The following is a 12,721-nucleotide window of genomic DNA, read 5'->3' as shown; positions in this document are numbered from 1 at the left end:
CACGACTTAAGGACCACTTACTGGTGGCCTGGCATGAAGGCCCACATAGCAGCATACGTTAGCAAATGTTTGACCTGCGCAAGAGTCAAGACTGAGTATCAGAAACCAGCAGGCCTACTCCAGCAACCAAAAATCCCGAAGTGGAAATGGGAACAAATTTCCATGGATTTTGTTACGGGGCTACCTAGATCCCAACGCGGGAATGACACCATTTGGGTGATAGTAGATCGATTGACTAAGTCTGCACACTTTCTGGCCATTAAGGAAACAGACAAGTTTTCTACCTTGGCAGAAATCTATTTAAAGGAAGTAGTCTCGAGACACGGGGTGCCAACTTCTATTATTTCCGACCGAGACGCTCGTTTTACTTCCGAGTTGTGGCAAGCTATGCACAAATCCTTTGGCTCACGTTTGGACATGAGCACCGCTTACCACCCACAAACGGATGGGCAGTCTGAACGCACCATCCAAACCCTGGAGGACATGCTTAGAGCATGTGTGATCGATTTTGGCAAGAACTGGGAGAAGCATCTACCGCTGGTGGAATTCTCCTACAACAACAGCTACCACACTAGTATTCAGGCGGCACCTTTTGAGGCATTGTACGGTCGTAAATGCCGATCACCTCTTTGCTGGGCGGAAGTCGGTGACAGTCAAGTCACAGGCCCAGAACTGGTGGTAGATACGACGGAAAAGATTACCCAGATCAGGCAACGCATGGCGGCAGCTCGTGACCGTCAGAAAAGCTACGCTGATAAGCGTAGGAAACCGCTAGAATTCCAGGTCGGGGACCGGGTTCTACTTAAAGTTTCACCCTGGAAGGGTGTGGTTCGTTTCGGTAAACGGGGCAAGCTGAATCCGCGATATGTTGGACCATTCGAAATTACCGAGAAAATCGGTAAGGTTGCTTATAGATTGAACCTGCCTGCAGAGCTGAGTGCAGTGCACAATGTTTTTCACGTGTCTAATCTGAAGAAGTGTCTGTCAGATGAAACACTCATAATTCCCTTCAAGGAACTCACTATTGATGAACAGCTACACTTTACCGAGGAACCGATTGAGATCACGGATCGAGAGATCAAAACCCTCAAACGTAGCCAAATACCTCTCGTGCGAGTTCGTTGGAACTCACGGCGTGGCCCAGAGTTTACCTGGGAGCGGGAAGACCAGATGAAGTCCAAGTATCCCCAGTTGTTCCCAAACGAAACCCCCAGCACTGAAGCTACAACCGAATTTCGGGACGAAATTCCAAACTAACGGGGGGATGATGTGACACCCCGTTGAAACATGCTAGCTTGGCAGTGGCTGCCTTAACTTTCGGGACGAAAGTTCTTAAAACTTGGGGATAATGTGACACTCTAGGTTTTTCCGAACGAACACCTTGTAATATTTTGTGTATATATATGTTATTAAATGAAAACATGACTTTTTGCATAATATGTGTTGTATGTATGTATTATATATATATATATTTATGAGTTATGCTAGTGACTCGAGACCATGACTCGCATCCACTCGGTTGCGAGTGGGCCACTCGGTCTCGAGTGGGCCGTAACCGGTTTGGGCCGAAACCCCTTAGCCTATTTTTGAACCTTGTATAAAATCCCAACTTTCCCCACTTCCCTCATTTGTTACACAAACATAAACACTCCTCTCTCTCACTAGAAACCCCAAACAACATCCCATTCTCTTCCAACTTTCGGACCAAGCTCGGATCTCACAAGGATCTCGGTCAAGGAATCTCGGACAAGATCATCATCATTCGGACACTCTACTTTCTCGGTTCCTTTCCTTTGTTTCGGCTCCTTCTTCACAACCGGTTAGTGATTATTTTTATGTGTATAGGATTTATGTGTATTGAATGAACTAGAAAGTGTTTAGTTAAAATTGTTATGCATGATTTTTAGGTTGATTTGTGAGTTTCACTATATGTGTAAACCATTATGTGTAAATACTTGGTAACATGTTTAAAAATGGCTAGAAAATGGTAGTTTAAGAGTATTCATGGCCAACCAAAGTATGCATCATTGTTTTTGCAAAATGATCTTGTTAAAAGATGTGATTTTGGTTCATAAAAATGTATGATTATGTTAAGATGAAAACCCTAGAAATTGATGAACTTGTAATGAACTTGTTGAAGATGACTTGAAGGTTTAAAAAAGGCAATGTTTGATCCATGTTTACTAATGGTCAGATTAGGAAAAGTGTTAGTTGAAACCTTATTGGTTGTTTCTCGATTTGGGCCTGATTACATAGTACAATTTAGCCTGATGTATCTGAATCTGCACGTGAACAAGAAAAGGACAGCATTGCGACTCGAGACCACACGGTTGCGACTCGCAACCATAGCATGACAACTCGAAACCACAGCGGTTGCGACTCGTAACCATAGCGTAACAACTCGAAACCACACGGTTGCGACTCGCAACCACAACGTGACAAGTCGAGACCTCCTGGTTGCGACTCGAGACCATCTGGTTGCGACTGGGCTGTCCACTTTGGTTATTGGGCCATTACGTGTGTAATATGGGCTACCTGTTGACTGGACTACGTGTTACTGTTTGCTTGTGTAAATGTTAGGGCCGGCCCAATAACCCACTGTCTAATTTTATGCATGCTACGTGTTAGTTATGTGTAGATTTTTACGTGATTGCTTGTACACCAAACCTGACCTATACCGGTAACCATGTTAGGACGTGGTGACCAGCGTGTTTGACAAAGTAACCTAACCTGCCGAGCAACCCAAGGTGAGTTCACACACTAAAAGCATGCGTCCCGCGGAGGGACACGAACAAACTACCAACTTTGGGAAAAACACTTTTGACCCATTATTCCGGGGGAAAACAGAATGGGTAATTACTATCTCCGAGGGAGATACGTTTGGATATTATTTATAAATCACAACTAGCCATGCTAAACGAAACTCTATCACTTTAAGTCCCTGCTTACAGTACCGATTAATCGCCGGGGGCGAACGGGTTATTAGTTGATAGCGCTATTAGGTTTGACAACCTCACACCGTGACCGGGGGAGATCGGGCGTGAACTAGTAGACCTTGCAACATGGTCAATGACGATAGACATTGACTAGGGGCACAACAACTTTCCGTCAACAGTTTCGGTATCTACAGTTTAGTGAGCTTACAGATGGGGTAGCTCCCCACAACGTGATTATAAATGCTTTATCTAAACAACTTAAGCTTTTGGTAAACTAAAACTGGACAACTAGTGAACTCACTCAGCATTTTTGTTGACCCCTTACTGCATGCTTTGCAGGTAACCAGTGACTGTGGAGCTGCTGCTTGGGGATGTGTAGTGTTCGTCAAAACCCGTGTGTTGGGTTTACCTATCTTGAACTAAGAACTATCTTTAAACTATTTGGTTTATGCTTCCGCTGTTTTGTTAAACTAATTATCGAACTTAAACTACGATGTTGCTATGTACTTGGGATATTAAATATTTCTTCTATTAAATCAATGCTCAGTATGATTAGTGGCTGGATCCTGGTCGGTCACGCCTCCACGCGGTGGTGTTCCGCATGTGGATTTTGGGGGTGTGACAGCAATCATGATAATCATGATAACAATCCGCAAGAGGCCCCACTCCCTAAGAAAATGAAAGCTGCAACGCCTGGTTGCACTTACAAGGAATTTCTTGCTTGCAAACCCACAGAATTTGCAGGTAATGAAGGGGCAACTGCAACACTGCGATGGTTAGAGAAAACCGAAGCAGTAATTGCAATAAGTAAATGTGCTGAAGAAGATCAAGTGATGTATGCGTCAAACCTGTTCAAAGAAGGGGCGTTAGAATGGTGGAACACAGTGCTACAAGCAAAAGGAAGAAGAGTGGCCTATGCGATGAATTGGGACGAATTTAAGAGTCTTGTCGAAAGAAAATTCTGCCCCGAATACGAAAAGGAACAAATGGCAAACAAGTTTCTGAGTCATCGTATGATAGGCGTTGACTGTCGAGGATATACTACGACATTCTTCGAATATGCGAGAGTGGTACCTAATCTGGCTTCGCCAGAACCAGTACTCATTTCCCGTTATATTTGGGGGTTAATCGGAGAAATCCGTAACATCGTTAAAGCTGCAAGACCACGCACTATTGACGATGTTGTAGAGTTAGCCAACACCTTAACCGATGAACTGGTGCGCACAAGAGAAGAAGATCGAAAGAAGGAATTGGCTCAGAAGATTACCCAGGGATTTCGTATGGGTAATAATAACCGCTTCAAAAGAAGAGGAACAGGGCAATCCTCATCACCTCCTTTCTGCAGAAATTGCAATAAGAAACACTATGGGCAATGCAATATAATTTGCAACTTTTGCAAGGCAAGAGGACATCGTGAGGAGGATTGTAGGAAAAAAACCAGAATTTGCTATAACTGCGGAGAAACAGGGCATATCAAACCCGACTGCCCTAAGCTAGTCAAAACCGCAGATAATAAAGGCAAACAAGCTGAAGGGACAACTAAGAAAAATGCTCGCGCATTCCAGCTGACCACTCAAGAAGCCGAACTCATTCCAGACGTGATAGCGGGTACGTTCTTAGTGCATAACGTCTATGCAAAAGTATTATTTGACTCTGGTGCAAACCAAAGTTTTATTAATACTGCATTCTGCCAAGCTCTTAACCTACCTTTAACTACCCTTAGGCAGATTTTTACAGTCGAAACGGCAGATGGAAATTCTGTCAACATAGATAAGGTATTGCAAAAAGGAAAGATAGAACTGTTAGGTCATAAGTTTTCTACAAACCTGTTACCTATGAATTTAGCCGGATTCGATGTAGTATTAGGAATGGTTAGTCGCCAACCATGCTCGAATCCTGTGTGATAAGAATTCCGTAGAAATCCGTACCCCCACAGGAGAAGTAATCTTAATTACAGGAGATAGACCTCGGAAGCCATTAAAATTCATTTCAGTAATGAAATTGGCTAGTTATTCAAGGAAACAAGAAATGGTGTATATGATTTCTGTAATCATTAACACTAAAAGTAAGGAACTCCAGGACATCCCTATAGTTTCAGAATACCCAGATGTCTTTCCAGAAGAATTACCTGGGTTACCACCAGATAGGGAAGTAGAGTTTAGAATTCATCTAATTCCAGTTACTACACCAATAGCTAAGGCACCTTATCGATTAGCACCTACTGAAATGCTAGAATTGAAAAAGCAATTAGATGAATTACTAAGCAAAGGATTTATACAACCTAGTTCATCCCCTTGGGGTGCACCAGTGTTGTTTGTGAAAAAGAAAGATGGGTCGATGAGAATGTGTATCGATTATAGGGAATTGAATAAGGTTACAATCAAGAATCGATACCCACTACCTAGGATTGATGATCTTTTTGATCAATTACAAGGAGCTAAGTATTTCTCTAAAATAGATTTAAGATCCGGATACCACCAGTTGAAAGTACAAGAGGAGGACATACCTAAAACTGCTTTTAGAACTAGGTATGGTCATTATGAGTTTACAGTCATGCCCTTCGGATTAACAAATGCTCCAGCCGCATTTATGGACATGATGAATAGGATCTGTAAACCATACTTGGATAAATTTGTAATCGTATTCATTGACGATATACTCATTTATTCCAAAAGTCAGGAAGAACATTGTAAGCACCTGCATGCACTCTTAACCTTGTTAAGAAAGGAAAAGCTTTATGCCAAATTCTCGAAGTGTGAATTCTGGCTGCAGGAAGTACAATTTTTAGGTCATATGGTGAATCACGAAGGAATTCACGTAGATCCTGCTAAAATAGAAGGAGTCACCAATTGGAAGGTTCCACGAACGGCTATGGAAGTTAGAAGTTTTCTAGGATTAGCTGGATATTATAGACGATTTATTAAAGACTTCTCTAAGATAGCTGTACCTTTGACTAAGCTAACCTGTAAGGCAGTTAAGTTTGAATGGGGACCTAGACAAGAGGAAGCTTTTAGGATTCTAAAACACAAATTGACGAACGCTCCAATCTTAGCTTTACCCGAAGGAACCGAAGATTTTGAAGCATAATGTGATGCTTCAAAATTAGGATATGGATGTGTGTTGATGCAACGCAAAAAGGTAATTGCGTATGCCTCTAGACAGTTGAAAAAGCACGAAGATAATTATACAACTCATAACTTAGAGTTAGGAGCCATAATTTTTGCCCTTAAGATTTGGAGACATTATCTGTACGGAAATAAGTTTACTATCTATACAGATCATAAAAGTTTAAGGTATATATTTGGGCAAAAAGAGTTAAACATGAGGCAAAGAAGGTGGATGGAAATCCTAAGTGATTACGACTGTGATATTCAATGTCACGAAGGGAAAGCGAACGTAGTAGCAGATGCCTTAAGTCGTAAGTATCATGAAAAGCAAAAAACAAGTCCGTGCTCTTAGGTTAAATCTACAATTAGATTTAATGGAACAATTAAAGAAAATTCAGGGAACGGCAATCAAGGACGATGCCGAAGGAATGAAAGGTTACCTAAAGGAACTAGAACAAGGAAAAGATGGAATATGGAGATTCCACAAGAAGCGAATTTGGGTACCTAAACAAGGAGAATTAAGAAATAAGATTTTAGAAGAAGCACATAAATCTAGGTATACTGTACATCCAGGAAACAATAAGATGTACCAAGATTTAAGAAATAATTTCTGGTGGATAGGAATGAAAAAGGACATAGCTGAATATGTAACCAAGTGTCTTACTTGTTCGCAAGTTAAGGCCGAACACCAGAAACCTTCAGGACTACTACAACAGTTAGAAATGCCTGTATGGAAATGGGAACTCATAACAATGGACTTTGTTACTAAGTTACCCAAAACCAGAAAAGGTAATGATGCTATTTGGGTAATTGTGGATCGATTAACCAAATCAGCTCATTTTCTACCAATGAAGGAAACCTTTAGCATGGAAAGGTTAGCCAAGTTGTATGTAGATGAAGTAGTATCCTTACATGGAGTCCCACTCTCCATTGTATCGGATAGATATAGTCGTTTCACTTCCCGTTTCTGGACAAGTTTCCAGGAAGCAATGGGAACTCGACTCAATTTAAGTACTGCATATCATCCTCAAACGGACGGACAAAGTGAAAGGACGATACAAACCCTAGAAGACATGCTCCGAGCATGTGTAACTGATTTTGGTGGTAATTGGGATAGCCATTTGCCATTAATTGAATTCTCCTATAACAATAGTTATCATTCGAGCATCGAAGCTGCTCCATTCGAAGCACTGTATGGACGCAAGTGCAGAACTCCCGTATGTTGGGCAGAAATAGGAGAAAGTCAATTATCAGGTCCAGAGATTGTGCAAGAAACTACTGACAAGATATCTCAAATCAAGGAAAGACTGAAGACTGCTAGAGATCGTCAGAAGAGCTATGCAGACAATCGCCGCAAGCCGTTAGAATTCCAAGTAGGAGACAAAGTACTATTAAAAGTATCTCCTTGGAAAGGAGTAGTACGATTTGGTAAGAAAGGAAAACTGAGTCCAAGATATGTTGGACCATTCCCAGTGATCCAACGCATAGGACCAGTAGCTTATCGTTTACAACTACCAGAAGAATTAGCTGGAGTACATGATGTGTTTCATGTATCCAATCTCAAGAAATGTCTATCAGACGAATCCCTGGTAGTACCTCTTCAAGATATAGAGGTAAATGAAAAGCTGAAATTCGTAGAGAAACCCCTACAAATAGAAGATCGGAAGATTAAGTTTCTCAAACACAAACGACTAGTGCTAGTGAAAGGCAAATGGGAATCCAGGAGAGGACCAGAGTACACTTGGTAACTGGAATCAGAGATGAAGCGAAAGTACCCTCATCTGTTTCAGTAAATCTCGAGGACGAGATTTTTCTCAAGGTGGGGAGGATGTAACAACTGTCACTAAAATCAATAATTATGACGATAATTAGTCAATAAGAAAACCCTAATTGAGACACCCAAGTAATTCTGCATTAGCCCTAAAATTTTCAGAACAATCGGAAACAGGATCAGGGCCCCTAAAACTCAAGGGGGCAAACCCTAGTTGGACGTTTATCTAAAATAAACGTTGCTAGCATCTGATTGGCTGAAATTTTGAATCACCCAAGCTATACCCGAGCCTAGGCAGCCTATGAATTAGACTGCTTAGCTTACGGACCGCAAAGGAAACGGCTTACGGTCCGTAAGGGAGTCCCAAAAATTAGTATAAATAGCCGACCTTGGGACTTGAACAGAGAATTGAAAACAACGCACAAACTCTCTGTGTACGTCGAGATATCTCAGAATAATCACAATAAGCACACACACGATCACGAGGTGCTGCCGCAATCAGGGTAATAACTCGATGGCTATTACGATTCAACATCCGATCGATTATAACTATCCAACGATTGTCTGAGTGCTGCTCAAATTGAGCTGATACTTTGTTATTCATTGTGATTTCGACTTGAATGTTTGAGTGCTGTTCGAATTCGGACTATGCTCTGTCATTCGTTGTGAATCCATTGAATTATTAAGTATTGCACTTATTAATTGTTGTGAGGGTTTAATCTCGTGAATTGACGTAACTGCTGAATTAGTTACTAACCCGTTTGTGTGTGCATTGTTAATTAAATTAGGTTAATCACAGGCAAATCAGTAAGGCTTAAACTCTGCTCGTAAAATCTGCAATGTGAGTCATTCTCTTTTTATCAACTGTTTTACAAAACTACAAATTATTTTCCAAAGTTATAATTACAGGGATTAAGTCTATGTAATCACCAAGTTACAGCCGGTATGTGGGGTTTTGTATACATTACTTATTTCCCGTCACACTTGGACAATAAGTTAGCCAAGGGGTGATCTGACCACAGTCACAGACACCATTTGGACAACGAGATAGCCAATGGGTAGTTGAGTGACAAATACTGTGGGTAGTTGGTTTGATATCAGAAACATTGTAATTCCCCTTAATACTGTAAATTATAACAAATGTGTCGTTTTAATAAACTGAATGATTCACTCAGTATTTCCCGCTGACAAAACCTTTTTCAAACATGTTTCAGGTGATCTGTTGTGAGCAAGGAAAAGTGCCGTGGAGCACTCTCAGCTTATTAAAGTGGCTCAATGTAAATAAATAAAAGAAGCATGTTTTGAAAAATAAAGATTTCCCTGAGAAATCACATTATTGTAAATTACGGGAATTTATCCCTAAATTATGAAACGGGCAGTTTAAATTATTGAAAGATCCTGTTTTAAAAGTCTTCCGCTGTCGCCTAAATTAAATACCACGGGATTTCTGTCCCGCGGCTCCTGAAACGGGTCAAACCGGGTCGGGGGCCGTGACAGTTAGAATATTGAAAGATAATTAATTAAGTTATTAATGCGAAAAATGGTAGGCCCTCTTTTGAAGGTGACGTTACCCTCGGCTAAGTGGTTTGAGTCAGCAAGGATACAATCCCAAGTAGCCAGTTTAATGTATTAATAGTAGTTTACATATGAGGGGTTTAAGCCATTCGCACCCCCGCCATCCAATACCAGTGGGTATTGAAGGAGGTTCTAGTAAGCTTGAACCAAGTCCTTGCAGGATCTATACACTGAACAGGGCAAAAACCTTACTAAACCATTCCCTTAACCCCCGACCAGGTAGCCAACATATCTCTATATAGACCGCAGAGACATGAATGATGCAATCTTTTACTTTATATAGACACTAAAGTAACGCCAAGACACCACAAAAAATGATAAAGAAAATTCACCTTCAACATAAGAAACTACTTATTAAAGTCATTAATACAAAACCAAATAAAACGTGCCGAAAGATTAAAAATCTAAAGTAATACATAAAAGACTTGTCTTCACCAAGTGATGTAAGAGGCTTAACCAAACATGGTCTTTGATTGGCAAGAACTCTTACGATCAATCTTGGATCCCGAGACTACTACACACTCTAAATATGGATGATGGATGATGGTGGTGGGTGTTGGTGGTGTAGTGGTGGTGGAGTGGTGGCAAAGTGGGAAAGTAGTGGTTTGCCAAGGGATACCTTTGAAGTGAACCAAGCACCCCTATTTATAGCCTGCATAGAGCCCTGGCCACGGCCCCGTGTCCAGTGGGCACGCCCCCGTGGCCAGCCTTTTCCCTTCCTTCATTAAATGCAGTTGTCAGCAGAGGGTCCTACACGGCCCCGTGGTCAAAATCGTATCTGTACTATCAAGATTTTGCAAGATTCTGCATATTTTAGCGTTAACCACGCCCCGTGTTGAGTTGGGCATGCCCCCGTGGTGGGCGTAGAAGCTTCTACAGCTTTGTCTTTTCTGAAGGCTCCTAACCACGCACCTGTGTCCAGTGGGCACGGCCCCGTGGTCAGTCCTCTGTTATCTTGTTTTTGCTTTGGGGATGCTTCTGAGGGGTCAGACATTCACGTTTATTCCTTTTCTTTGTATTTATGTTGGTTTTGGCTGTATATTTGTTCCTTTTGCTCATTTAAGCTCATTTGGTCCTGTAAATTCAAAAGGAAGACAAAAATACACTTTTTCCAACATTAGTACTAAAAAGGGTTAGTTTTATACCTCATTTAATGTAATTTATATGTTACATTTTGCACACATCAAATACCCCCACACTTGAATCTTTGCTTGTCCTCAAGCAAAACTTCTTAATATGTGGCTTTACACACCCAAATGGAAGATGTGAAGAGAAGTTTTGGGCTTATCTTGAGTGTCGGGAATCCAAGATCTTTATTGGGTTTTATTTTTATTTTATTTACAATCCTATTCGTCATGATTTATTTAGAACATTTTATAAGAAAAATTACTTATTTGGGCATAACATGCCTCTTTAAAATTCTATTTATATACAAGTTCACATACCTCACGAGAGATCACATACATAATGGGTTAATCTTTAAATTTTGGAATATCAATACCTTAATATTTTGTGGATAACACCAAAGGTAACACTGGCTATGGACCCGTGCACTCTGGTGGTGGATGGGAACTTGCCCGAATGGCTCACTGGCTTACCGGAGGTGTGAGAGAAAGAGAGTAAGCTTTAAGAGAGAGAAAGAGAGAGAGGGGTAATTTATATTTGTTTTCATAAGTTTTTAATTGTTATATTCTTTTATTTACTAAATGACTAAACTGCCCTTATATAAATAGACTTGACCGAAAATTTTAACTTGGTTAGGGTCAAAGGACGTAAAATGTAATGAGTTTTACAAATAAAGGATTGTGATTATAATTATTGAAGTTAAAGGTCATCCATTGCAATCCGATACAAACATAAAGGACGAAAAGTGTAATTTACCCAATCATTAAAAGATACATAAAAGAGGAGTCGGAATCAAGTGATTCCTTCTTGTCTATTTGTTTTTTCTAATATTTTATTTTTGCTTTTTAGTTTATCTTTTTATAGCTCTCAAAACTTTTCATCAAAATTTGGTTAGATTAGACGTTAATGATAAGCCGGTACTAAAAGCTCTTGTGTCCTTGGACGACCTCGGTATCTTGCCATCACTATACTACGTCCGCGTTGGGTGCACTTGCCCTAACGTGTGTGCAGAGTGATAGTATTATATCGTGTTTCACAAATTTAAAACTTGTTTCGCGAGTAAAAAGAGCTAAAATATATCTAAAAATTATAACCTCACACGCACACGTCACTGGTCAACTTCAAGCTTCAGGATTGAAGAAGTTGAAACGTCTTTCACTCCAGTATCTAAAAGAAGACAGGGAGATCAATCTTCCATTTATTAGAGTTGTTCAATTTTGTGTGAAGAACAAGGTCAGAGTGGGAAGCGACTACCCAATGATCTGATGAAGACCTTCGCAAGACTTGCAGATCCCGCATATATCAAGGGGGAGTCTATAAGTGCACCTTTTGATGATACATGCTGGATTCTGCAAAGAGAATATACTTCAGGGTCTGTTGTGTAAATTGAAGAATAGTTCAAATCTTATTAGTTGTGTCCGAATATGTAAGTTGTAAAGGAGTCCGAATTTGTGATAAATTCAGACCTCTTTGTATTGTTTTGTTTATCCGAATTTAAGATTAGGGTTTGTTATATGATATTCGAATTTGATGTTATATTCGGACTAGGTTGTCAGGGCATGTTGGTCCGTATTTGTTATATATATCCGGAACTTAGTGTTCCGAATTTGGTCATTGTATAAATTCTCAATGAATGAATGCAATGATTATGACTTATGAGAATTATCTTTCTGTGCAAGCAACTTTCTAGTGAGATAAACAAAACCCTAATTACTGTGTGCTTACTGTGTGTGGATGATCTGTAAATACTTGGTGTATTCACAGATTGATTCTCATCTTTGTTCTTTTACACCTTCTGTCTCGTGACCTACGTAGCGGTACGCTTCGCGTGTTGGATTTCGCGCACCACGTGAGTCGGTTGTTGGAGAGAGAGATCCTATTCGAGTTTTCGAGGTACGTAAGCGGCCTTACAAAATGTAAGTGATGAAAGACTTATCTATAAAATTTAGGGTATGATTCAAGCAAAATGAACTGACCAACTTCATCACCCATTACATGCAAGTATTGATTATTAAAATTTATATTTGTTAGTATAAAATTGAATTAATATAATCATTTAGTTTAATATTAACTATTTATTTAATATGTTGAAGCTAGATATTACTTGAACCCCGCCATTTTATATGGGGAAACTTGAAAGATATAAAAAAGAACAGGGACATTTTGACATGACTTTATGAGGCTATTGACCGTCTTGTGCCCAATGA

This window comes from Helianthus annuus, chromosome 17 (assembly GCF_002127325.2).
Source record: "Helianthus annuus cultivar XRQ/B chromosome 17, HanXRQr2.0-SUNRISE, whole genome shotgun sequence".
NCBI lineage: Eukaryota > Viridiplantae > Streptophyta > Magnoliopsida > Asterales > Asteraceae > Helianthus > Helianthus annuus.
This window is presented reverse-complemented; position numbering follows the sequence as displayed.